The sequence below is a fragment of the Eumetopias jubatus genome, unplaced genomic scaffold (genome assembly GCF_037043125.1).
Source record: "Eumetopias jubatus isolate StellerSeaLion01/CBP00866 unplaced genomic scaffold, mEumJub1_p1.0 scaffold_8, whole genome shotgun sequence".
Classification (NCBI taxonomy): domain Eukaryota; kingdom Metazoa; phylum Chordata; class Mammalia; order Carnivora; family Otariidae; genus Eumetopias; species Eumetopias jubatus.
In genome coordinates, this window is record NW_028274814.1 from 106,851,577 (window position 1) to 106,878,815 (window position 27,239).

At 35.7% G+C, this 27,239-nt stretch overlaps 1 pseudogene; it reads left to right on the forward strand.

Moving 5' to 3' along the window:
• Positions 1 to 26,784, forward strand: part of LOC114210978 (Y-box-binding protein 1 pseudogene) — a 98,003-nt pseudogene extending 71,219 nt beyond the window's left edge.
• Positions 26,785 to 27,239: the final 455 nt, after the last annotated feature.

Here is a 27,239-nt window from a genome sequence, read left to right on the forward strand (position 1 = left end):
GAGATGAAATGATCAGCCAGGGTGTGCTCTTATCTAGTGGGTCAACTGGGGCAGAATTCACTTTCAAACTCATTCAAATTGTTGGAAGAATTTATTCCCTTATAGCTATGTGATTGAGGGCCCTAGATTTTTTTTTATCAGCTTGAGGCTAACCTTGTTCCTAGAGAACCTCTACAATTTCTTGACTCATGGACTTCTCCAACCTGACCACTTACTTCATCAAAGACAATATAGAGTCTCTAGCCTCTCTTCTAACAAGATGGAGTTTATATATATGTATGTATTTGTGTGTATATATATATGTAGGTATAATGTATATATATGTATATACACATATATATGTATATGTGTGTGTGTATGTATGTGTGTGTGTATAATGGGAGTGACTTCCCATAATTTTGGCCTTAAAATATGTAATCACTGAAGAGACATCCATTACCTTTTCTATATTCTGTTGGTTGGAAGCAAGTCACAGGCCCCATCTACACTCAAAGGGAGGGATTACACAAAGACATGAACACCAGGACATGGGAATTGTTGGGGTCAGCTCAGGGACTGTTTGACACTGATGACATGTTGAATTAGCCATCACCAAAAATCAGTGCAGATCATAAATATAATTGCTCCATAAGACAAAGATGGACCCCTCTCTCAAATAATAAGTAGAATGTTGATTCTGATGACACTACACACCACATGAATTTGAGAGAAATTTTATTACTCAGACAAGGGACTCCTAGTGAGGCAGGGTAGGTACAGTCAGGTCCAGGTTGGTCAGGGTTTATGTGATTTGAACTTCCCCTGGCACCAAAGGAAGGGGCCACACAGATTTTCTTATCAGCTTACCCAGATGTGGGGTAGAACAGAGTATATGTTTAAAAAAAAAAAAAGAAGAAGATAATAGGAAGGGAAAAATGAAGCAGGGGAAATGGGGGGGGAGATGAACCACGAGAGACTATGGACTCTGAGAAACAAACTGAGGATTCTAGAGGGGAGGGGGTGGGGGAGAATGGGTTAACCTGGTGATGGGTATTAAAGAGGGCATGTACTGCATGGAACACTGGGTGTTATATGCAAATAATGAATCATGGAACACTGCATCAAGAACTAATGATGTAATGTATGGTGATTAACGTAACATAATAAAATAAAATTTAAAAAAAGAAAAAAGAAGGTAGGCTTAAAAACTGTCAGTGAAACTAGTGGTAAAAACCCTTCTCTGATCAATCTAGAATGAGAGAGTCTTTAAGCGTTAAGGAATTTAGAGATTGCTGATGGTAATAGACTCCCATTAAAGATAAGGAATGTAAGGTCTAAAGAAAGTAAATGAAATTTCAGGTCATGCAGCTAGTTGGTGAAAAAGTTAAAACTAGAATCTAAGTCTCTTTACCATGCCTATTTAGGAGGCATGGTAAGTAATCCCCTGGCTATAAAAATATCCTGTTTCTCCCTATAATCCCTTCTTTTGTGTTTAATTTAAAACTAGAGATTTTAACACAGAAGTATTCTTATTCTTAAATTTATTTGTGTTTTAAAATGAGTGCCATTTTAACATTTAATAGGCACTCTTACATTTTTTATGTTAAAGTCAAGTATTCACGAATTTTAAAGGACAAATCCAGTTCTGGTAGTACCCTTCTTCCAAACACTTAATCTGCATTGTCTACATGATGACAGGAATGGAGATATATTTACTATGCCTGATGAAATCCTTGATTCTTAATATCAGCTTTGGTTTTTATCTAGTATAATCTGAGGGAAAAGAAAAATCATTATGGGTCTCCTGGGTTTTGGCAAAGCTTGACCTCTTCTGAGAGGTGGAGCTGTGAAAAGGAAAGGCATGCTAAGAGGGGGTGATTATTTCTAACTCCCTTGATGTTTGTAAAACACCTAACTTAAATGCAAGGATTTACTCAGGGAAACAAATGGCTCTAACTGGTTTTGTAAGTTTAGATAGAAGAGTCCTAGGTGGCTCAGTTAAGTGTCTGCCTTTATTTGGCTCATGTAATGATCCCAGGGTCCCGGGATTGAGCCCCACATTGGTCTCCTTGCTCAGCGGGGAGTCTGCTTCTCCCTCTCCCTCTGCCTGTCCCTCTGCCTGCTTGTGCTCTCTCTTTCTTTCTTTCTTTCTTTCTTTTTTTTTTAGAGATTTTATTTATTTATTTATTTGAGAGAGAGAGAGAGAGAGAGAGAGAGCGCATGAGATGGGGGGGCACGTCAGAGGGAGAAGCAGACTCCCTGCCAAACAGGGAGTCTGATGCAGGACTCAGTCCTGGGACTCCTGAGCTGAAGGCAGTCACTTAGCCAACTGAGCCACCCAGGTGCCCATGTGCTCTCTCTATCTCTTTCCGTAACAAATAAATAAAATCTTAAAAAAAAAAAAGAGTCGATAGAAGAAATGAGCTTGACCTCCAATGGAGCAGGTTGGAGGGACCATTCTCATAAAACTTTTCTTACAGTAACTCCATATTCGGTTACTACTCATAATGGATTCTTTCTGATAACATCTTTGTAAATGAGCAAATTAATCTTGGGAGGCACACAGTGGTTTTCACTTGGTCCAGTATTTTTAACAAGCATGACATCTGATAGAGAAATGAACAGTTTAAGAGATTTGATTTCTGATTTTATTGGGAGTCAGAATTGGATGATCCAAAGAAAACATTACTTTGAAGATTTTCCTTCAAAACTGTCTTTTCTGATCTAGTGAGAGAAGATGTCTAGGCCAAATGTTGTTTTGTTAGGAGCAAGAGCAGAACATGGGTAGGCATATTTTCCATTTATCTTTGGGACTGAATTCAGGCAGAAAAGAGTGTGGCACTGAGGTTTCTAGTTGGGAATACGCACCTACCCAAGTACACAGCTATATTCTTAAATCTGTGTAATTTTTTTCCATGTGTTTTTTTTTTAAGATTTTTTATTTATTTGTTAGAGAGAGAGAGAGAATATGAACAGGAGGAAGAGGGAGAAGCAGACTCCCCACTGAGCAGGGAGCCCTATGCAGGACTTGATCCCAGGATGCTGGGATCATGACCTGAGCCAAAGGCAGACACTTAACCGACTGAGCTACCCAGGTGCCCCAGTCCTGTGTAATTTTCTAAAGTGAGACTGAGTTTAAGAACCTAATTTATAGTTGCCTTAGTGTGATCCAAATATCACCTAAGGTGATATTCCTGCACAGATTCCTGAGCTACAATGACAGACCTAATAAGAATCTGCAGAGTTCAGACTCTGGAATCTGCATGTTTATTTAAAAAGGACTACTGTTTTTTGTTTGTTTTTTTAGAGAGAGAGAGAGAGAGAGAGAGTATGAGGGAGGTGGGAGGGGCAAAGGGAGAGGGAGAGAGAGAGAGAGAATCCTAAACAAGCTCCACACCCAGTGCGGAACCCAATGCGGGGCTCGATTTCATGGCCCTGGGATCATGAATTGAGCTGAAATCAAGAGTCAGACACTTAACTGACAGCCTCCCAGGCACCCTAAAGGACTACTGGTTTTACAGTACTTCCTAAGATTTGTGAACCTTTGCCTAAATGCCTATCCTGCCATGCTTTTAAGAACTTCCACAACTCCCCTCTTCTTTAAGAAATTACTACTTTTCTTAGTTCTTTTTTTTTCTGAATACATTATGTTCTATACTGTGATTATCTTGACATCAGGGAAGATTCAGTCTAACTTCTCACCTGATGTGTTGAATAGTGAAGATGCTATTGAAGATGATTATGAATACTCAATGTACAATTTTATCTGAAACTTATTCTTTTTTTTTTCTGGAGTTTTTGTCAGTAGGAGCTAGAGATAAAATTAAAGATCAAGTATGGACAATTTGACAAATTAATAGTGCTTTTGAAAATATTGTTTCAAATAAAGACAAACATATTGAAATAATCATTATAAGAAATGGTTTATAAGACAACACTTAAAAAAAAAGTATGTTTAGAAGCAGGGTGCCTGGGTGGCTCAGTCATGTCTGACTCTTGACTTCGGCTCAGGTCATGATCTCAGGGTTGTGAGATCGAGCCCCTGTGGAGCTCTGAGCTGGACGTGGAGCCTGCTTGGGATTCTCTCTCCCCAGATGCCCACTGACAGATGAATGGATAAAGAAGATGTGTGACATAAATATATATATATATATGTGTGCAATGGACATTACTCAGCCATCACAAAGGATGAAATCTTACCATTTACATCTATGTGGATCAAACAGAGAAAGAATTATCTTATGGTTTCACTCATATGTGGAATCTAAGAAACGTGCAGAAGATCATAAGGGATTAGAGGGAAAATGGGAAGAAATCAGAGAGGGAGACAGACCATGAGAGACTCTTAACTATGGGAAACAAACTGAGGGTTGCTGGAGGGGAGGAGGGTGGGGGATGGAGCAACTGGGTGATGGGCATTAAGGAGGACATGTGATGTGATGAGCACTGGGTGTTATATGCAACTGATGAATTACTGAGCTCTACATCTGAAACTAATGATATTCTATCTGTTGGCTAATTGAATTTAAATAAATAAAAAAAAGATTCTCCCTCCCTCTCTAAAAAACAAAAACAAAAACAAAAACAAAAACAAAAAACTGTTTAGAAGCAATTCATTTTAATAGCTCTTTATCTTTTGTCTTTTAAATGAGGTAGACAAACTTCACAAACTTAAAACTTGAATCTAAAGTTAGCATAGCTCTGTGAACAAATATTGAAGATAAATACCTACGTTTGAAAAAGTAAACATTATATTTGAATTTTGGCAAATTAAGGCAAATTCCTGGTACTCTCAAGCTTAACTACAGATAGTTCAGATTTTTTTGAGATTAAACTTTGCTTCTATTTATAGATTCTGAGGAATTTTTTGAACGAAGAAACTCAGAAGAAGGGAAAGGCAGGTGGGGACAAACAAATATGTATCCTCTGTGGCTTGGGTATAAAACAAGTGCTAATGAGAAGTGCTAATGTCTCAGGACTGGCAAGTGACAATTCATGCTGTAGTAAATCTTGCAATTTTTGGTTCTTCACTTTTCATAATAGATCTGATAGCAAAACCAATCTTTTAAATATCATCACTGATTGGTTGTGTGGAAATGGAATGACCTGGCCATTATCCATTGTTTCCCAACTTGGTTTATCCTACAGCGAGGGTATATGTTAAAAATATAGATTTTTAGTAGCTTCTCTCCAAGTTCTGATTTGCTTGATCTGCAATGGGACTCTTGGGAATCTGTCTTTATTTTAGTTATTTTTAAAGTTATGCCATTCTTATGATCAGGTAACTTTGGAAACACTATTCTATCTATTTTTTCTTAGTCAAAATTGTCCTTTTTTAAAAAAAACTGTAGGATTATACTTCAGACATGATTAATTCTTATAATTATCTTTTCAACTTTCCATGTCTTCAACTTACTGAGCTAGTTTGTTGTGAATGAAAATCAGGATGTTTGGTTCTATTCCTACTTCTGCCACTTAATATGAATTAAGGCAAATCATATAATTGGCTTCAATTTCTTTCATTTCATTCCTCAAATGTTTCTTTATTGTCTCTTGTGTGCTGGATATTTATCAAAGGAAGGAATCAGGGCAGATGATCTCTTAGGTCATTTTAAGTTTGAAGATTATATTTACAGAACATACTTTTTTCTATCCTTAGAGTCAATTCTCAAGTTATAATGGACTTCACCTTTTCTTTTAAATTGGAAGTGTATACCATAACATACTCTGGGTTTTGACCTGCAATTTATTTCAACGATTCTTATGTTTGAATAGCCCAGTAACCTTGAATGGAAATACTCCTGAATGTAGGTTATCTTTTGGACTGTAAATTCTTTATATATTACAAATTCCCTGGCTGAATACAGATGTTTTAAGATATCAATATTTTGGTAAACTGTTTTATAGCATCTAGAAGGATCCTCAGGTATAATCCAGTTTCTGTCAGTGACAGAATAAAGGGTAAAACCTGGGCTTAGAGAATTTCACAGTCCAGCCTTAGTTGTACAAGTTTCATCATTTAAAATAAAAGTAACTTGGTCTCAAGGTTTGGCCATCTTGGAAGTGACAATAAAGAAATGATCAATAGATTGCATCTTCAAAACAGGTTTGCTTTATAAGAAGCAATGCTGTATTGTCCTTATCAGCAAGAAAATAAAATGCTTTTTGATTCTTAAATTTGATTTTTTATTTTATAATTTTCTTAAGTCAACATACCATAGGATATATATCCTATAGTCTTTCCTTTGTGCCAAATGTGCTGGGGATATAAGAGAGTAAAACATAGATTTCCCCCTACCCCCAAATCTCCATTCTTAAAGGGTTTACATTCTGGTGGGGAAATGAGACAATAAATTAAAACCTAAGGAAACTATCCAGATCATTAGAAAGTACACAGTCTATTAGAAATAAACAGAAGATGAGGGTAGGGTGTACTCAGGTACTGAGGTGAGATGCTCGTGGCAGTGATGGTCTCATGGAGAAATTTCTTCAGCAAAGACTCGAAGGAAGTGAGGGCTCAAGTTACAGTTTGTCTGTGGCAAGAATGTTCCAGGCAGAGGAAAGAACAAGTGCAGCAAATTTGGAGCATTCTTGGCAAGTTCTTAGAACTTCCAGGACGGCAGTGAGACTGGAGTAGGGAAAGTAAGGTCAAAGTATAGGTATAAGGTCGGAGAACTAATGGGTTCAGATCATGTAGGATATTGTAGGTCATTGTAAGGTTTTCAGCATTTACTCTGAGGGACATGAAAATCTGCTGGACGGTTTTGTGCAGCTTTGACTAAAGCTAATAAGACTGCTAGAGCAACTGTATTACTAGGTCTTCCAGGGCTTCTTTGCCCCTGTTTTTGTCCTACATGACCCTGTTGTACTTTTGGGTAAGATGTGAAGCTAGTAAATGACAAAATTTTATCGGATAGTTTCAGCCATGTCATCATGGTGAAGTCATTTGACAGTGGTGAAACTGATGACATAAATCAGAGATTTTCCCTTAATATGAATAATCACCAATGCATTGCACACACATATATATTTGAATTAATTTTAATTTTAATGAATAATGAATATTACTAGTTGCCACTAGTAAATATTATATTTTTGTACTTATATTTTACTTGGATTTGGTTGCATTTGTGATTAAGAAATTTGAACATAAAATAAATGAAAATACCTATGGTGTATATTTTATATTTTAAGTAACATTCACTTGCATTATATAATATTTTAAAGGTTAAATATTTGAGTATTTTAGTGATTATGAGGTTCAGTTATAAGTGTTTTAAGTGTTTTAACACAAGGTGTTAATGATAGGTAAGTTAATTTAGGGAATTTTAAATCTTAAATGTAAGCAGAAATTTAAAAGAAGATATTTCATTGCATTTATGATATTCAAACAAAGGCAAAAATTTAAGATTAATTTAGAAATAAAGTTTTCTTTTTAGAAATATTATAACTACAACTTTGTTAACTTCTTAGTAAGCATTTGCAATGGCATATTAAATTTAAGCTAACATAAGCTACTGAATATATTCTAAAATCTGTAGAGCAATAAAACTTTAATACATTTTCCAACATGAAAAGCAAATGTTATTTCTATATAAAGTTTAATAAAAAGGATTTTTAGATTGAACAGAATGGAACCATTTCATTACAAGTCTTTTTTTTTTTCATTTTTACTAGGAAAATCTTTTATAGGTTTTAATAATGACTCATTTAATTAGGAAAAAATTTTCTTTGTGAAACTGTGTATTTATGAACCATTGTATGTACTAAAACATATAATAAGGTATATGATACTATTTTTAGATTAAAGCAAACATCCAGGGAAACTTAAAATGTTTATAGGCTTCATTTCTATTGCTTAGTTTGACCGAACGATAACGTTTCTTTATCTTTTTTTTCCTACTAACATTTCCTCCTCTTGTTTTCAGCTTAAACTTTTTCATTCATTTGGATACCAAAATTAGATATAGGGGATATAAATTAGTAGAGCTTATCAGTAAGGTAAACTGATTAAACTATACATACATAGATCGAGTCATTTTCTAGGAATACATCTTGTTGCACAAATATCGTCTGATTCTACCATATGTTGTTTTAAATGCAAAGCACATTTTCCTGTCTGATACTTCCTAATCTCACTACAACAAAGTCAAATGCTTCCAATTTTTATAGACTTCAGAGAATGTTGTTCAGAAACACCCAGTAATTTATTTTTACATTATTTTGCAGTACAGCAAGATTACCTCACCATTGTTAACAGATGTTTTTGTCTCCACCAGAGTTTGCTGTTATTTCATCAAACACAAAGATACAAAGCAATGCAATAAGAGGTGTATATTCTTTTCTCTCATAACATTTATCACAATCAATACAGTATTGGAGCAATGCTAATACTGCTGTGGTCCTTGGAGGCTGGAAGTGTTTGTAGCTTAGCATGGTGCTGTGAGCTGGTGCCAGGATACATTCATGGAAACACTTAACGATAATACTTCTTCGGTAGAGGCAGTAATGGTATAAACAGGGCAAAGGAAATACCAGGATTGCAACAGATGCAATTGATTATATGCCTTGGGGAATATTCCGCTCATTTATTTTAAGTCCAGTCCATGTAAATCAAAAGACTGTAATGTTGTCAGTAAGACATATCACAGACATCGTAATGTTCTATGACAGTGCCCCTGCTTTACTGACACAGTGGATCATGCCTTTGGACACGAGAAGCCATCTGAAGCATAGTTCTTGCACTGTCAACTGTAGAAAATAATCTGACTTAAGCATCTGGATCACTATGAACTGCAATACGGCTTGTTCCCCAAATAAAAGGTGATAGGACTACTTTAGGTAAAGTTAACTTATGTATTCAAACTTGGTCTTAAATCTCCCACCAAGGAGATAATAATTTTCAGTAACACTCATAGTTGTCAATCTACACTTGAGTAACTTTCAGGCACCAAGATAGGCAACTTTGGAAAATAACTCTAAAATCAGGATTTCAAATGACATTTTCTCTTGTAGAGATGCTTTCTGTAGAGAGTAAGGCCATGAAGACCAAGTGTCTTTTTTTTTTTTATTTCTTTCCAGTTATTAAGTGGGCATTTTCTGACTTAAAAACTTCTCTTCCTCTGTCAGTTATAGATTGTGCCAGACCAGAAAAGCTAGGCAATATTTCTCAAATAAGATGCCGGGATAGCGCAAAAATTCTCTTCCTCTGTCAGTTATAGATTGTGCCAGACCAGGAAAGCTAGGCAATATTTCTCAAATAAGATGCCGGGATAGCGCAAAAATTAGGAAAAACAATTTACATTTCCTTTTATCTCTTACTGAATGAAAGATCCAGTGTACCCCAGATTCACCTTGAAAGCATGAAATTGGCCAAGTGGTTCTTTGAAAGCTAAGGCTTAACGGAAATTGCTAAGTATTTTAATAGATGAAGGAGTTGGAAGTCTTATAATGAATGCTGATGTATGGCCTTACTCCTATGAAATTACACATTACATGCACATTAATTATGATTAGCATCCCTTGAATGAATAGCAAAGGAAATAATAATGACTTGATACTTATTATACAATGCTATCACACAGTCTTTTCTAAAGAATGGGCTTAACTTGCTCAATAGATAATAAAGAGATGCTAAATTCCAGTTTATGACTCCTTTCACTAGATAGTTCATAAAATAAGCAAGCAGTGAATGATTTAGCTTCGACACTGCTCCTTTAAAAAAATCACAGTGTGGCAATTTAACTTGTGACTTCGAAAAGAAACCTATCATTTTCTTTAAAGTGGAAAATAGAATGCAATCATATTTTTATTATTATTCTTATACCACATTTGATCTGGAAACACAGCATAAGCTCTCATTCAGTCTTGCAACAACTTGGGAATCATGGAGGTACAAGTTTGGATTTTTTTTTTCTTTTTCATTTTTAAAAGATTTATTTATTTGAGAGAGAGAGAGAGAGCACAAGTTGGGTCAGAGGGAGATAGAGAATCACAAGCAGACTCTCTGCCGAGTATGGACTCCAACACAGGGCTCCATCTCACCACCCTGAGATCATGACCTGAGCCAAAATCAAGAGTCGGATGCTCAACTGACTGAACCACCCAGGCGCCCCTAGTTTGGAACTTTTTGTATGTGTTAATAATATACTTACTTCTGTTTATATGCAACCATATTGATATTTAATTTACATTTTATCAATTATGAATCATCCATAAATTCAAAAGGACAAGAAATGTCATAAACACACACATATACATATGATTAGATCAGACTTGGAACTTAGAAGGAATAAAATTTCAATCATTTGATTATTGCAGGCAACCCCCCTTCTTGGTGTTGTGCCGAAACTGACAAACTGAAGGCAGCCCCCTGGACTTGAATCTAGCAGTATAGCTGTCAATACATTCCTTGCTGAAGCTTGCAGGTTAATCATCCCTGGTGTCTTTATCCCAAATGTTGGCATGGGAATTTTTTCTGAGTCCATAATTTTACTTGGAGAGCCAGCCTCCCCAAAGGCAGCCCACAGGTGAAATTCTGCCACATGATGGGATGCAGCCAGGGACAGGAAATAGGTTCCCACTTTTCTCAGGATCCAATCACTTCCATCATCCCCGATTGTAAGGACTCTCAGCATTTTCCCTCTTATTTTGCGTGTCCTTATCTCTGTCAAAAATACGCTTTTTCCTCTTTACCCTATGATTATTCTCTCATCCTTGAAATCTAGTTTTCAAAACACAAAAGCGAAGGAGATCTGTAGTCAGTTAATGCTTTGAGCCCTGCAACCACAAGCCTCTTCTGAGATAAAGGGGCAAAAAGTTCTGGATACCTTATGGGAATGTGGGGATGGAAAAACACAGTGAGAACAGAACACAAATTAATAGCTCAATAAATTACCTTGCCTCATTGCTTGAAAATTCCACCTAGAATTTTTAATGTCTCAGTACCCATAGTTCAGTTTGGAATTATACATTCAGAAGGAGAAATGGGACACACACAAAGGGGAAAATGTACATGGGCTCAATCATTTCCAATCCAGAGATTTTGTGTCTGATTCAGAGAAACCTCAGCAGGCAAGTCAACCACACAGGAGGTGGAGATTATACTGTTCCTGTGTGTGAATATTTCTAAATGAGCTGTACCTTTCTACAATCCTGATTTTATCAGTGAGTTTGTGGTTATCAAACCACATATGAAATCTCATAAATGGTAGTCCACCATCCAACCTGCACTGTATGCAGTCATCTGTTAAAAGAATTCTTCCTTTGAGACGTATTTCTTTTCACAGAGCATTTAAAACTTAGTTGCCAGTTTGATCTGAATTTACTTATACTTATATTGCCATTTACTACTGTGGCATAATGTTCATAACACATCTTCACCCCTTGATGTAAAAATATTCAAAGCACAAGATCGAGACTAGACATAGGGGATTGGAATAAACGGCTGCCTGGGGGTTCTGTCAGTTCAGTAGAGTTGTGCTAGCAGTGAAGAGAGTGGTTAACACTTACATGTGTCCCCTGATGGTTTTAAGGGCTTTATAGGTATCAACTATTTCAGTCCTTCCAACTCAATGAGGCTGCTATTATTATCCCCATGTTATAGGTTAGGAGAACCGAGGTGGAGACTTTCAGTGATCGTCCAAGTTCACATAGCTTATAGGAAGCTGTTTGGGATGTGAGCCTAGTAGTTTGACAACTGAATCGCTCCTCTTAAACATTCTACTTGACATCATACTTTCCTAGGATGGAAGGGGGATACCGTCACCTTTATTCCCATCCTTCCCTGACCCAACCCAAATAAAATGTATGCATAAGCTTCCATTTCAGAAACAAAACAAATTAGGAAGTTTGTGCTTATTGCAGAGAAAAGTATGTCAAAGCATTTAAAAATAAGTTTTTATTTGAACCATACATAATACATATCTGATATTATTTATTTGTATTATGTAAAATTAAGATCAGAAGGAAGTACAACGTGAAGGTCTACTTTTTCATTTAACTTGATATCATAAGAATTTTTCACTTGAGTAGTTTTTAAAATATAAACTTATATTGTAAAATATATGAAGTTTTAGATTGTTCCCATCTTTTCACAGTTCTAGATAAAGGTAGTGAAAAATATTCTTGTATTCTCATGATCATTTTCTTAAAACATTTTCTGAAGTGAATCTATGGGATAAATCATATAAGCATATACAAGGTTTTGAAACACTTTCCCAGATTGTCTCCTCAAAGTAGTCTTGCTTTATATTCCCACAAATAATGCACAGGTGCCCTTTGCAATATGAGCTCAGCAACACTGGGTATTTCATTCACGTTTCTGTGTTACTAGCAAGGTCAAAAGGTTTGTTATATGTTATTGGGCTGTCTTAATTTCTTCTGCAAATGTCTATTTTCTTTGGTGTAGAGATAAAGGTGTTTTTCTTATTGTATTCCAAGTATGATTTCCCTAGAAAGAATAAGCAACCCTTGGCTTTTCCATAGGTTATAAATATTTTTTCCTAGTTTTCTGTTTGTTTTTACTTTGCTTAACATGATTTTTAAATGAAAGTTTTAAAATGTAGTTTAAATGTATCAAAAATTGCCTCGATAGTTTTCTCCTTTATTTTCAGGTTGAGAATAGCTACCTTCATTTTAATATTGGAAAAAAAATCAACTTAATATCTTCTCTAGTTATTTTTGGTTTAATTTAAAAAATTTTCACAGTGTAACTGACCTGAAACATACTTTGGCAAAAATTGATACTAAAATAGTTTGCATGTACTAGTATCTTAATAATATTGAATTGTCTTAGTTTATCAATGTTTTCTTTTGCTTTTCACTAAGTTTTCATAGTTTTCTTCATATGAAGCCTACAATTTCTCTTCAATTTTATCTCAAAATACTATGTATCTTGGATGCTGTTATGAAAAATATATATTGGCTTTCTAACTTTTTATTTTATTCCAGACTATAAGCAAGATATGAATTACATATATACATATGGTACATATTTATCTATCTATATAATTAATCAGCTTCTTGAAATCCCTAATTAATTTTAATGCTTTTAAATTCATTCTGATAGGTTTTACAAAAGCTGCAGGTTATACACAAAGATGGTCAGAACCATCTACAAAACAGATTCTATCTTCTTTTCTAATTGTTTTATGTCATTGTTTTATTGCATATGTAGAACTTCTAGAATAATATTAAATGGTGATAAAAACAAGTATCATTTTCTTGTTCCTTGTTTTAGTTGTTCCTTCCTAAGCAGAATATTGGCTGCTGTTGAGATAATTTACTCAAAAATATTTAAGCTTCTAATTTGTGCCAGGTACTCCAAAGATTCTAGAGAAAAAGGTAAAGAATAAACAAGATAAATAAGTAGATATATTAGTTTAGTCAATGCTAAATGTTAAGGGTAAAAAAATAAAAATATCCAGACAACAGAGTAAGGTATTTGGGTAGGTTGGCTCTAGATAGATAGGATAGCCAGGGAAGAACTCATTGAGAAGTTAATTGTTGAGTAAAGACCTTAAGGAGGGGCGCCTGGGCGGCTCAGTCTGTTAAGCCTCTGACTTCCGCTCAGGTCATGATCTTAGGGTCCTGGGCTTGAGCCCAGCATCAGGCTCCCTACTCAGCAGGGACTCTGCTTCTCCCCCCCCCTCCCCCAACTTGTGCACTCTCTCTGTCTCAAATAAATAAATAAAATCTTTAACAAACAAAAAGACCATAAGGATGTGAAAGAGCTAGTCGTGTTGATACTGGGCAAAAATTACCCCCAGAAGAAGAAGCAGCAAATGTAAAAGCCCAAAGATAGGAGTTCGGCGTATTTGAATAATAACCTGATCGTCAAAGATCTGGAAGTTAAAGAGGCACCAGCCCATGTAGAATTACAGATTATAATAAGCACTTTGGTTTTTATTCTGAGTAAGGTGGGAAGTTAAGAAAGGGTCTTGAAAGAAACTTGATTAGATTTTTTCTTTTTTTAGGAAGAAATAGGGAACCTTGAACATGAAACGTTTTATCAAGAGAATTATACAAGAGGCTCAAGGATTTTCTGTATCCATAAAACAAAAGTAAAAACAAAAATGGAAGTGAACTTTAAGTGGGTTATTAGAAAGTAAAATATCATTCCCCACAGCAAAGGGCATTACACATTGGGGAAAACAACAGTACACTTGCCTTAAAAATTATTACGAAATTTAAATGAAATAATGTGTAAAATATTCAGTTGATTTTTAGCAAATAAACAGTAAATACCCAATCTTGTTAACATATCATTATTAAAATTATTTCAACATGTCATTACATAGCAAGAACATTGCCATAGAAATATATACACTATTTGTAAGAAATGTAAATTTCACTTTTTAAAATGGAATTAAACTTTATTAATCTAGTCATACACCTTATCCCTTTAAATTTTCAGTCATGTAATTTTAGGATATTTCCTCAATGGTGACTTTAGCCTCATAGCAAACCTGGCTCTCTTGAAGGTAAATCCTAGGTATTTTTTTCTTAAATATACTTTACTTTTTAGAGCAATTTTAGATTCACAGTAAAATTGAGTGGAAGATACAGATCTTTCTCCTATACCACTTGCCCCCACACATGCACAGCCTTTTCCATTCTCAGTATCCCTCACCAGAGTGGTACATTTGTTACAACTGATAAACCTAAGTTGACACATTATTACCACTCAAAGCCCACTGTTTAGACTAGGATTTACACTTGGTGTTGTATATTTTGTGGGTTTGGACAAATGTAATGATACATGTCCTTCATCATAGTATCACAAAAAGTGATATATGACTTTATCACTTTATCACACCTAAAAATCCTCTGTGCTCCACATATTCAGCCCTCACTCCCTGACAACCATTGATCTTTTTACTCCCTCCAAACTTTTTCTTTTCCAGAATGTCATGTAGTTAAAATTATACAGTATGTAACTTTTTCTTGGTTTCTTTCCTTTTCCCCCCAAATTTATTTATTTATTTATTTATTTATTTATTTAGCATGAATTAGGGGAGGGCAGGGGAAGAGGGACAGAGAGAATCTCAAGCAGACTCCACGCTAAGTAGGGAGCCCCATAGGGGGCTCGATCTTACAACCCCGACATCATGATCTGAGCAGAAATCAAGAGTCGGACACTTAACTGACTAAGCCACCCAGTTGCCCCGATTTCTTTCATTTAATAATATGCATTTAAGTTTGATCCATGTCTTTCTGTGGTTTGATAGCTTGTTTCTTTTTAGCACTGAATAATATTCCATTGTCTGAATGTACCTTAGTTTATTTAGCTATTCACCTATTGAAGGACATCTTGGTTGCTTCCAAGTTTTGGCAATTATGAGTAAGCTGCTATAAATATGCAGGTTTTTGTGTAGACATAAGTTTTCAATGCCTTTGGGTAAATATCAAGGAGCACTAGAGCTGGACGGTATGGTAAGAGTATTTATTTTTATAAGACACTTTTAAACTGTCTTCCAAAATGTCTGTCCCATTTTGTGTTCCCACCAGCAATGAATAACCATTTCTGTTGCTCCATATTCCCTTAAGCATTTGATATTATCGGTGTTTGGATTTTGGTTATTCTTTTTTTTTTATGTTATGTTAGTCACCATACAATACATCACCAGTTTTTGGTGCAGTGATCCGTGATTCATTGTTTTTGTACAACACCCAGTGCTCCATGCAGTACATTCCCTCCTTAATACCCACCACTGGGCTAACCCATCCCCCCACCCCCCTCCCCTTTAGAACCCTCAGTTTGTTTCTCAGAGTCCATAGTCCCTCATGGTTCGTCTCCCCCTCCAATTCCCCCCCTTCATTTTTCCCTTCCTTCTCCTAATGTCCTCCATGCTGTTCCTTATGTTCCACAAATAAGTGAAACCATATGATAATTGACTTTCTCTGCTTGACTTATTTCACTTAGCATAATCTCCTCCAGTCCCATCCATGTTGATGTAAAAGTTGGGTATTCATCCTTTCTGATGGCTGAGTAATATTCCATTGTATATATGGACCCCATCTATTGAAAGGCATCTCGGCTCTTTCCACAGTTTGGCTATTGCGGACATTGCTGCTATGAACATTGGAGTGCATGTGGCCCTTCTTTTCACTACATCTGTGTCTTTGGAGTATATACCCAGTAGTGCAATTGCTGGGTCATAAGGTAGTTCTATTTTTAATTTTTTGAGGAATCTCCACACTGTTTTCCAAAGTGGCGGTACCAACTTGCATTCCCACCAACAGTGTAAGAGGGTTCCCCTTTCTCCACAACCTCTCCAACATTTGTTGTTTCTTGCCTTGTCAATTTTTGCCATTCTAACTGGTGTAAGGTGGTATCTCAATGGATTTTGGTTATTCTAATAGATATGTAGTGATAGCTTATTGCTCTCTTTATTTGTATTTCTCATAACATATAATGTGGAACATCTTTTCATATACTTATTTATCATCTGTGTATCTTCTTTGGTGAAGTGTCTATAAAGGTCTTTGATCCACTTTTTAAGTAGGTTGTTTTTTGTACTATTGAGTTTTAAGTCTTCTTTACATATTTTTGATAACAGTCTTTTATCAGATATGTCATTTGAAAATATTTTCTCCCAGTCTGTGACTTGCCTTTTTATTTTCTTAACAGGATCTTTTGCAAAGCAGAAATTTTAAATTTTAATGAAGTCCAGCTTATTAATTCTTTCTTTAATTGTCATACCTTTGATGTTGTATCTAAAAAGTCATTGCCAAATGCAGGGTTATCTAGGTTTCCTCTTATGTTTTTGTCTAAGAGTTTGATAATTTGTGTCTTACATTTAGGTCTGTGATCCATTTTGAGTTCATTTTTGTGAAGGGTATAATGTCTGTCTCTACATCTTTTTTTTTTTTTTTTTTGCATGGGGATGTCCAGTTGTCACACATTATTTATTGAAATAATTGAAAATTATTATTATTTATTGAAAACCATCTTTTCTTTATTGTATTGCTTTCGCTCTTTTGTCAAAGATCAGTTGACTATATTTATAAGAAGTCTATTTCTAGGCTTTCTATTTTATTGCCTTGATTTGTCTATTCTTTTGTCAATACTACTCTGTCTGGATTACTGTAGCTTTATAATAAGTCTTGAAGACAGAGAGTGCCAGACCTCCAACTTTGTTGTTCTTCAATATCGTGTTGGCTATTCTGGGTAATCTTAGGTACTTTTAAATATTAAAATGTGGGCAGGAAATCTAGTTTCTAGCACTAAAAATGTATATGATAAATCAGGAATACACTATCTTATTGTCTTTGAAATTTGCCATCACATTGTAATATGTGGGTCCAAGACAGAATATAATAACTTTTCTTTTTGAATACATGAAATTATGCTAAATTTTCTGTGTTTCTTGGAGATGGTAAGAGGGGAATGATAACATTAATAAAGGTGTGTGTCAGTGTGTAAAGTTATTTGGGTATTAAACAATCTTTGCATTTATTGAATGGCCATGTAATGCATGGACTACACTGCAACCTATTTTACAAAGAAACATTTCAGGTTTAGTTGGAATAAATGAGAGTCAGTGGACTCACTTCTAGGATATCACATTAAGAGTTTTTTTTGTACAGAATTCTAACTAGTGGTACCCAAGTCATCCTGGATCAATGGCTTGAAAAGGTGGTGGCTCACTTTCTGAAGGTGTGCTCTTGACCTGGACTTTATTTTACAGTGTTCTGCTTTTCAAACATTCTGATGGAGTCACTTACTTCTAGAAACAAATGAAGTAAGAGAAATCTGTTTTTATAAGCCTTTATGTGACATAAAATATGATAAGGGCTACTTGTGGTATCTGTTCTCTAATGTGGAAGGACTTTTGCTGACAGCTAGTTTAAGTCAAAAGTGACAAGAGGGCTTTATCTCTTGGTCTCTTATCTCATACCAGATAAGAAATATCTTTAGTTACGCAGGTGTCCAGCCCTTTCTTGCAGTTTACCCACAATGAGATCTGAGATAAACAACATTGCCTTGCTATAAGCCTAAAAAGATTTTTAAGAAGTTATTTTTCCAGTTGCAAAAATACTAAAAAGAAAGCAAATGAGATTATCAGATACAAGAGAACATTCCAGAAAATTACATTTATCAATAGAGTCAAGCATTTCAAATATTGTGTTTATTCTCATTAATTCAAAATGACCAGCCCTATATATATATATTTTGACCAGCCCTATATAGGGAAGCCCTGTTCTTGTATCCACAGAATCCACTGTTCACTTGAGCGGTGCTGTAATGTTAACAAAAGTTGGCATCTTGTGAAATTCTGTTGCTCTACTTGCTTTTTGAAGAATTTGAGGTTTTATTCCACATGACCATTTCAGATTGTGAACTTTATTATGTAAGGCATTTTCTTTACATCCTATCAACAACAACAACAATAACAACAACAACAAAACTTTCTGAGATATATGCAGTTATGTAACTGAACATGTTTTTCTCCTTTCACTTTGATTAGCAAGCTTAAATAAAAAATGAAGCCTAGTTTTGTTTTGTTTTTATACCGGTTATGGCTTATATATTAGAATTTATTTTTTTTGTCTCGGCTTTTTCTTCTAATAGTTTTTTTCTTTTAATTCTTTAATTTTATATCTATTTTCTTGTGTGTTAGCTGTCCCACATTTTTGTGAGTAAAGGTTGTGTATGCATGGATGAATAAATGTTGCTTACCAAAACTTTCTAACTTCTTTAGAAACTTTTAAAGGTTTACCACTCTTAGCCAGTATGTCCAACACAGAAAATTACCCTCACTGGAGAACACTAATAATCAGTCAGAATTCAGAACAAAAAATTAAGTTAGGGGAGGGGACTACGCCAAGTCAAATAAAGTGTATCAGCACTTCAAAAGCAGCTCACAAAAGTTATAACTTGATATTACCAGTCGTTTATAAGGGTTTTTTTTTTTAGAATTATATTTTTCTAGTAAACTAGTGCTTGATAAGGCACGTAATAATGATTTATCATAGGCTGACTCACAGAATTACACAACCTCTCATATATCCTTTGAATTTTTTACAGTAAAGGGATACCTTTATAAATGCCTTTCCATCTTAGATTTTTAAAATGAATATTATTTTAATACCCAAATTTGTATATAGTTTTAATAATTTCAAAAAATAGTAATTCTGCTTTCCCTTATAAAAACCATTTTCCACAAATCTTTGAAAGAGAACTCTATTTGAATATTATATTCAGCTTAAAATCATACATTTCACAAGATTCCTGGGTGTCTCAGTTCATTAAGCATCTGATTCTTGATTTCGGCTCAAGTCATGATCTCAGGGTCATGAGATGAAGCCCAGCATGGGGCTCTGCGCTCAGCAGGGAGTCTGCTTGGACATTCTCTCTTCCTCTGCCTCTGCTCTGCCCCCCACTTGTTCTCTCATGCTCTCTCTCTCTAAAATAAATAAGTATATCTTTAAAATAAAATAAAATAATCCATTTCAGGAAATGAGAAAAGGCTAGAGACCATTTAACGTGACTGGACAGGTGGGAAATTGTTTTTAAGCTAATAATCCAAAAAACTTGGCATCATTTATTCTGAAAAGACAAGTCAAGAGGGTAAATTGATAAGTCTCTTTAAATAAAAAAAGCTACTTTGTAAGGTAACATTCCCTTTTCACCTGTTCTTCATCTTCCCAGGTTTGGACTGAAGGAAGAAATAGACTGTGTTTTTTGTTAGGGAAGGGCAAACATAGGGAAAATGTCTTTTCCAGTATGATAGATCAAATACTGACATAGGTTGCCAAGGGTTGTTAGTTTGTTGTGAATTCTTGATCCCTAGGGAATCACTAAGTGTTGATAGACAACTATGTGATTTGAATGATTTAGACAATGGTGCTTGATACTAAATCCCTAGAAGAGATGAAAGTTGTGATATTTTTCTAATTTATGGTTCAGTGATTTTATTGAAGCAGACATAGCATATTCAAAGAGGTATAGTTACTTCTTTGAAAATTAAGCATACAGACAGATGATGTTTCTAAAATTGTATTTATTACAGTTATCTAGTATCTTTTTTTAAAATATTATATTTGGAAAAAGTTATATTTGGCTCCAGCGGCTTCCTATACCATGCTGCACATGCATCTTTTGAGGTATTCAGTATGTTGCATTGGAGTATATATTTCTTTATTTCACTAGATAGTAACTTTTTTGACAGCTAAGATCATGGTGAAAATTACTTGCATTCCTGGAACCTAGCACAATGTTTCATATGATGCCTGCAAACTGAGATGTAGATGAATGGAGAAAGGGAGAAAGCAAAAGGAAAGAAAATGAAATTCACTTTTTGGCTCATGTCTTAAAAAGCTGATCCTGTCATTTTGGCTTATAGCTATAAGGTGGCAGAGAGTATGCCACCACCAAGAAATTCACTCATTTACTCTTTCATTTAATCAATCATCTTAGAGTTAGGAGCTTTACTTTTCTTTCCTCTAGAGCCATGATCTTTCTGGAGTCTTGATGACTTGGAAAGACAGTAAATAATCTGAAAACCCTTCCACACAATACATATTTATTAATTGAACAACTGAAATCTTAGCAAGGTGAAAGTTTTTTTTAATTTTTTTTTTATTTAAGGCAAAAGTATATTGATGCCAAAATGGAGCATCCTCTGACAAACTGTCTTTCACATTCTTGCTTTTTAGTTTCCATACACACTTTTCTTTCTTCGAGAGACCTAATTTCAAGTTAACCAATTTAGCTGAAAATATTCCTGCACTTTCAGTGTTCCTCTGCTCTAATATTTATGTGAATATTGTCTTAGTGAGGAGGCAAAAAAAATCTATTGTTATAAAGATAGTGATCATTCATTGTGACCCCATAAGATATATCACTTCATGTATATGATTTCTTTTTCTCTTGCTTTTAAATTTGACTTAACATGTACATTCACTCTTTGAAGATCAGGAAACTAAAGAATTTGTTCAATGTTACACACAAAGTTATGGGAAGAAGCAGGGATTGGAACCTAGTTTAGAGTTCTCATATGTTTGGGCTCACTCATCAGAATGTATGTACTCATGTGGATTTTACTGTAAATTTATGTTTGCCTATGTCATAGATTTTATTTCCATTTTAATTCACAGTCAATGTTGAGATGACCCAGCTGAGGGGCTATCAGAATTCTGATCACAATGAATTGTAATTGTGCATTTACTTGTCTGTTTAATTAAAAAACAGATGAGGGGCACCTGGATGGTTCAGTTGGTTAAGTATCGGACCCTTGGTTTTGGCTCATGTCATGATCTCAGGGTCATGAGATCGAGCCTGTGTCAGGTTCCACCCTGAGCGTGGAGCCTGCTTAAGATTCTCTCTCTCCCTCCCCTCCCCAGCACACACACACACACACACACACACACACACACACACACACACACATACACACTCTCTCTCTCTCTCTCTCTCTCTCTCTCAAATAAATAAATAAAATCTTAAAAAAAATTGAGTTCTCTGAGGGCAAAGATGGGTGTTCTCTCTTTGTAGTTGTTCTTGCAGGAGTACTGTTGGTTACAAACCTCATTTTCGGGGCACCTGGGTGGCTCAGTTGTTAAGCGTCTGCCTTCGGCTCAGGTCATGATCCCAGGGTCCTGGGATCAAGCCCTGCATCGGGCTCCCTGCTCTGCGGGAAGCCTGCTTCTCCCTCTCCCACGCCCCTTGCTTGTGTTCCCTCTCTCACTGTGTCTCTCTCCGTCAAATAAATAAATAGTAAAAAAACCACAAAAACCTCATTTTCTTCTTTGAATTTCAGTTTTTTTATGTGTCAGAATGCTTTGTGTATTAGGGGACTATGAGACAGGGAATCAGTCAGGATAGTTCAATTCTCTTGTCTGTAGTTGAGTTAGGAGTGTGTGTGTGATACAATGCAAAATGAAAGAAAGTCTGTTGAGAGCTTGCTGCAAGTTTTTCTTGCCTAAAGTAAGGAAAGAGTTTGTATTCTTCTGCAATTGCATGTTTTACCATGAGAATATGATCGCTGGAGCTGTTTCAACCATTTTAAACATAAAAATCAAAATTCTGAAAATGGCAGAGCAGAAAGATGGAAGAATTTGACTACATTGTAGTTTTCTGAATTAATAACCTTTGAAATTTCTTAATCCCTTTTGTTGGGATCGATGATTTAATTAGAGCAATTACCTTATCTGCCATTTGTTCACCTCAGTTTATAACAAATTTTTCTACGCAATCAAATGTGGGCACAGTTGTGACAGAGAAGTTTCCTTCTCCTAACTGGCAAACATGCGGGGACTTCTATAGCATTTAGGGAAGAGCCAGATGCTACTCACTTTGAGCAGATTCAGCTGCTTCATACAGGTTCAGAACACTTAAAAAACAAAACAAAACAAAACAAAACAAAACCTCCTCATTCACCTATGCTAGGCCAAGACAGTGACACAAAAATCACTGGTGTGCTGGTAAAAGTTAACAACTGGTTTCCCTAAAACAAAACAAAACAGTGCATACATATAAATGTATTGTTTTACTGATATAAAGGATGTGTAGTGCACAGTTTACAAATAATAGTAAAGTATGCAATAATGTTTACTGTAGGTTCCATGAAGCCAATTGAGTCTCACATAATGCTTTGTTTGGTTTTTGCCAAATTTATATATCTACAGACAAGCTGTAGTTGCCACTGATGGATGCTTGTATTTCAACATTACTGTTGGTTGATATTTTTATTTGTGTTAAGAAAGACAAAATGAAACTGTAAACACATGTTGGAATTTCACTCAATTGCCAATTACATGACCAACTTCTCTGCTGAATCAGATCATAGTTTTCAAGTACTGGAAGAATATTTCCTAATATTTTGTCTATTCACAGTGTAACAGATACAGCCATAATATACTTGGTTTACACTGCTCTATCAAGACTGGATGTTTAATGTTTGCCAATTACTGTGGTATAAATATTCTCGCAACTGCTGACTTTAGCTACTGACATTGTGTCAAAGAACATAGAACTGGGAAGAGGTGTGCAGTGGCCTACTACAATATTTCTTCCATATAGAAATGAGAGAGATAAATAATACCAATAACAAAGATAATTATAAGATATAATAAAATAATTGGGAAGTGATGAGGTTTGAGTATTTAATACATGCAAAATTTACTGAATTGTAAATTTATGTAATTTAATTTTTAATAATAGTTGTGTTTAACAACCAACTTGGAAAATTCCTGAAAATTAAATAATCAGAATTCATAATCTGGTATGAGCCAGCTGAAGCTCACTACTATATTCTATGGTTCATCACAGAAATAAGTAATTCGTTTGCTTCGTTCGGTGTATCTAGTTTTGAGTAACAGATGATTTAGAACCTCCCGTTTCAATCAGATGTACTTTTTTTTTTTAGGCAAATAATTCTACTGGCAGATTGTTTTTTCTTTCTGCTCTCAAGAGTTAATGCCAGTATTGACATGATATAGTAGTTGAGGACCCAAATCTAATTATCTTAAGCGGCTCATGAATTCCATATCCCCAAATTTACATAATAGACTTAAATATTATAACTTCTGTTAGTATAAGTAACAATTGGACTTTCCTTCAAAGAATAGATGTCAATCAAAGCCTGGGAATTGGGCATTTATTTTTTTGTGGGTCAAAATTTGGCAAGTTGTTTGTGTGTGATATTCAAATAAACTAGTTTTATTTAAATTATGTTATTGTTAGCCTGAAACTTCATATAATTTTTCCAGTTTTCATTTACAAATCAACTCAGCCCCTTTTGTTAAAGCTGGTGAGTATGTGAAAGTGGTTTTCTTTCTACTCAGTGGACATAAATTTAGTGATTCAAGACTAATATAGCCTTGACTTTTCAGGTTTATTTAAATCAGAAAGGGAACAAAATTAAGGAGTTGAAAAGTGATATCAACAGTTTTACAATACTATCTTATAATTTGTCTTTTCCAATTTATGTTCAAAGAACAGCTCATTATGTTTCTATTCCTGTAGAGAATTTCTTTTTCTTTTTAAAGATTTTATTTATTTATTTGAGAGAGAGAGAATGAGAGGGAAGAGGGTCAGAGGGAGAAGCAGACTCCCTGCTGAGCAGGGAGCCCGATGTGGGACTCGATCCTGTGACTCCAGGATCATGACCTGAGCAGAAGGCAGTCGCTTAACCAACTGAGCCACCCAGGCGCCCCCTGTAGAGAATTTCTGATATTTACAAAACATTCCTTTTCGGGGATGTTTTCTCAGTCATGATTGTATGCACCATTGCTTTCTTTTGTTTTATGTTAAGTCAATGGAAAGAAAAGAAAACTACAGAAATAATCTTTCCTTCTTTAAATTTCATATTAAATGATGGTTTGTTTTTGAACTTGAGCAATCAGCTGATTTAGAAGAAAGGATACATAAATTTGGTATTAGATCAAACAATACCTAATTCTGCTCCAAATGCTTGAAAAACATATGTGAATTAAGTAAAATGTTGTTGAAATTGAGATCTCTCTTATCTCATAGGGCCAGGAAACAGAGAAATAATTATTTTTCCATAGCTCCATACTGGGATCTGGCTGAATTTTGCCCATTCTGCCTAACTGACTTGTGTTTACAGGTACATTACAGTTGAATGCGTGAGTAACTTGCTATATGAAATGTTAAATAGGATAAAAAAATTTATCCCTATTGCTATAGACATGATACTATTAATCTTGCGTAATTTGACACAATGTCTAGGCAATTCAAGAGCAATATTTTCTATTATCTAATAAGGCACATAATTGAGAAAAAAAATGGGGCTATAATGCTGACTTCTGTTTTTAAACCCAACCTTTTGTTTTTTGGTATTTTCAAAGACTTTACTTAAAAATTATCTTAATATTAATGTTGTATATGTTTTCTCTACTTACTGTCTTTATAAACATATAAAATTGATCTTTTTTCCAAGCATTTTTCTATATCTCTGTGCTAAAATATTATGAAATGGTTACATTTCATAAGTATAATTTATCAATATCTCATTTGAGAAATTTTAAATATAAACTAAGATTCCAAAGTTCTACTTTCAAGTACTTCTAATAATTATTAATGATAAGATAGAAGGGCAATGATTAATATGCTGATTTTTAAAAGAACTATATTAATTTTAAATTCTTTTCCACCAAAATAATTTTTCCAGAATATGTCTTGATTGAAAGAATATATATCCTGGATGTATTTTCCCTTGTCAGACTTATGCATGAAGTTTTTGATGATTTCTAAGGCATTTAAAAAGAAAATTTTATTTACCAAAGCTGATTATTTGCCACATAATGAAACAGTGAAATTTGCTACCCTGGAGAATCATTCACATATCCAGCGTAAAGAAGGAAGACATTTTTAGGAATAAATTCTGTAAGGTTTTCTTACTGATAGCTTGTACAAAATAAGGCAAAAGCAGACTTGTTGGCTTAGGGAAACGCTCCAAGATTTTAGGTTGTAGATACTGCCAAATTGCCTTTCTCCTTTTCATCTCATTAAAAAAAGCAGAAGACTAGAGTTCGATCCGTAGCGGGAGCGGAGAGCGGACCCCAGAGAGCCCTGAGCAGCCCCACCGCCGCCGCCGGCCTAGTTACCATCACACCCCGGGAGGAGCCGTAGCTGCCGCAGCCGGCCCCACTCACCATCACCGCAACCACGAGCAGCGAGGCCGAGACCCAGCAGCCGCCCGCCGCCCCCGCCCTCAGCGCTGCTGACACCAAGCCCGGCACCACGGGCAGCGGCGGCCCGGGCGGCCTCACATCGGCGGCGCCTGCCGGCGGGGACAAGAAGGTCATCGCAACGAAGGTTTTGGGAACAGTAAAATGGTTCAATGTAAGAAACGGATATGGTTTCATCAACAGGAATGACACCAAGGAAGATGTATTTGGACACCAGACTGCCATAAAGAAGAATAACCCCAGGAAGTACCTTCGCAGTGTAGGAGATGGAGAGACTGTGGAGTTTGATGTTGTTGAAGGAGAAAAGGGTGCGGAGGCAGCAAATGTGACAGGCCCTGGCGGAGTTCCAGTGCAAGGCAGTAAATATGCAGCAGACCGTAACCATTATAGACGCTATCCACGTCGCAGGGGTCCTCTACGCAATTACCAGCAGAATTACCAGAATAGTGAGAGTAGGGAGAAGAACGAGGGATCGGAAAGTGCTCCTGAGGCCAGGCCCAACAGCGCCGGCCCTACCGCAGGCGACGGTTCCCACCTTACTACATGCGGAGACCCTATGGGCGTCGACCGCAGTATTCCAACCCTCCTGTGCAGGGAGAAGGGATGGAAGGTGCTGACAACCAGGGTGCAGGAGAACAAGGCAGACCAGTGAGACAGAATAGGTATCGGGGTTATAGACCACGATTCCGTAGGGGTCCTCCTCGCCAAAGACAGCCTAGAGAGGATGGCAATGAGGAAGATAAGGAAAATCAAGGAGCTGAGACCCAAGGTCAGCAGCCACCTCAACGTCGGTACCGCCGCAACGTCAATTACCGACTCAGACGCCCAGAAAACCCTAAACCACAACGATGGCAAAGAGACAAAAGCAGCCGATCCACCAGCTGAGAATTCGTCCGCTCCCGAGGCTGAGCAGGGCGGGGCTGAGTAAATGCCGGCTTACCATCTCTACCATCATCCGGTTTAGTCATCCAACACGAAGAAATGAAGATGAAATTCCAGCAATAAGAAATGAACAAAAGATTGGAGCTGAAGACCTTAAGTGCTTGCTTTTTGCCCACTGACCAGATAAATAGAACTATCTGCATTATCTATGCAGCATGGGGTTTTTATTATTTTTACCTAAAGACGTCTCTTTTTGGTAATGACAAATGTGTTTTTTTTAAAAAAAAAACAAACCTGGTTTTTCTCAATACACCTTTAAAGGTTTTTAAATTGTTTCATATCTGGTCAAGTTGAGATTTTTAAGAACCTCATTTTTAATTTGTAATGAAAAGTTTACAACTTGATTTTTTCAAAAAAATCAACAAACGGCAAGCACCCGTTAATAAAGGTCTTAAATAATTAAAAAAAACCCAGAAGACTATAAAATGGTCACATTTTATTTAAACCTTGGTTGACAGATATTAATTAAATCTACTTAAGTGTACATCAGATTTCTAGAGCATATCTGTTCATTCAAATATATGCACAAATCACATTACACAAAATTGAAATTGGTGTTAATAAATCCAAACCAAAGGAATGAGGACAATTTCCTTTTAAACTTTTATTTCAATGTGCATGTGTTAATATGACCCTTTGGAATTGCAAGGAAGAGG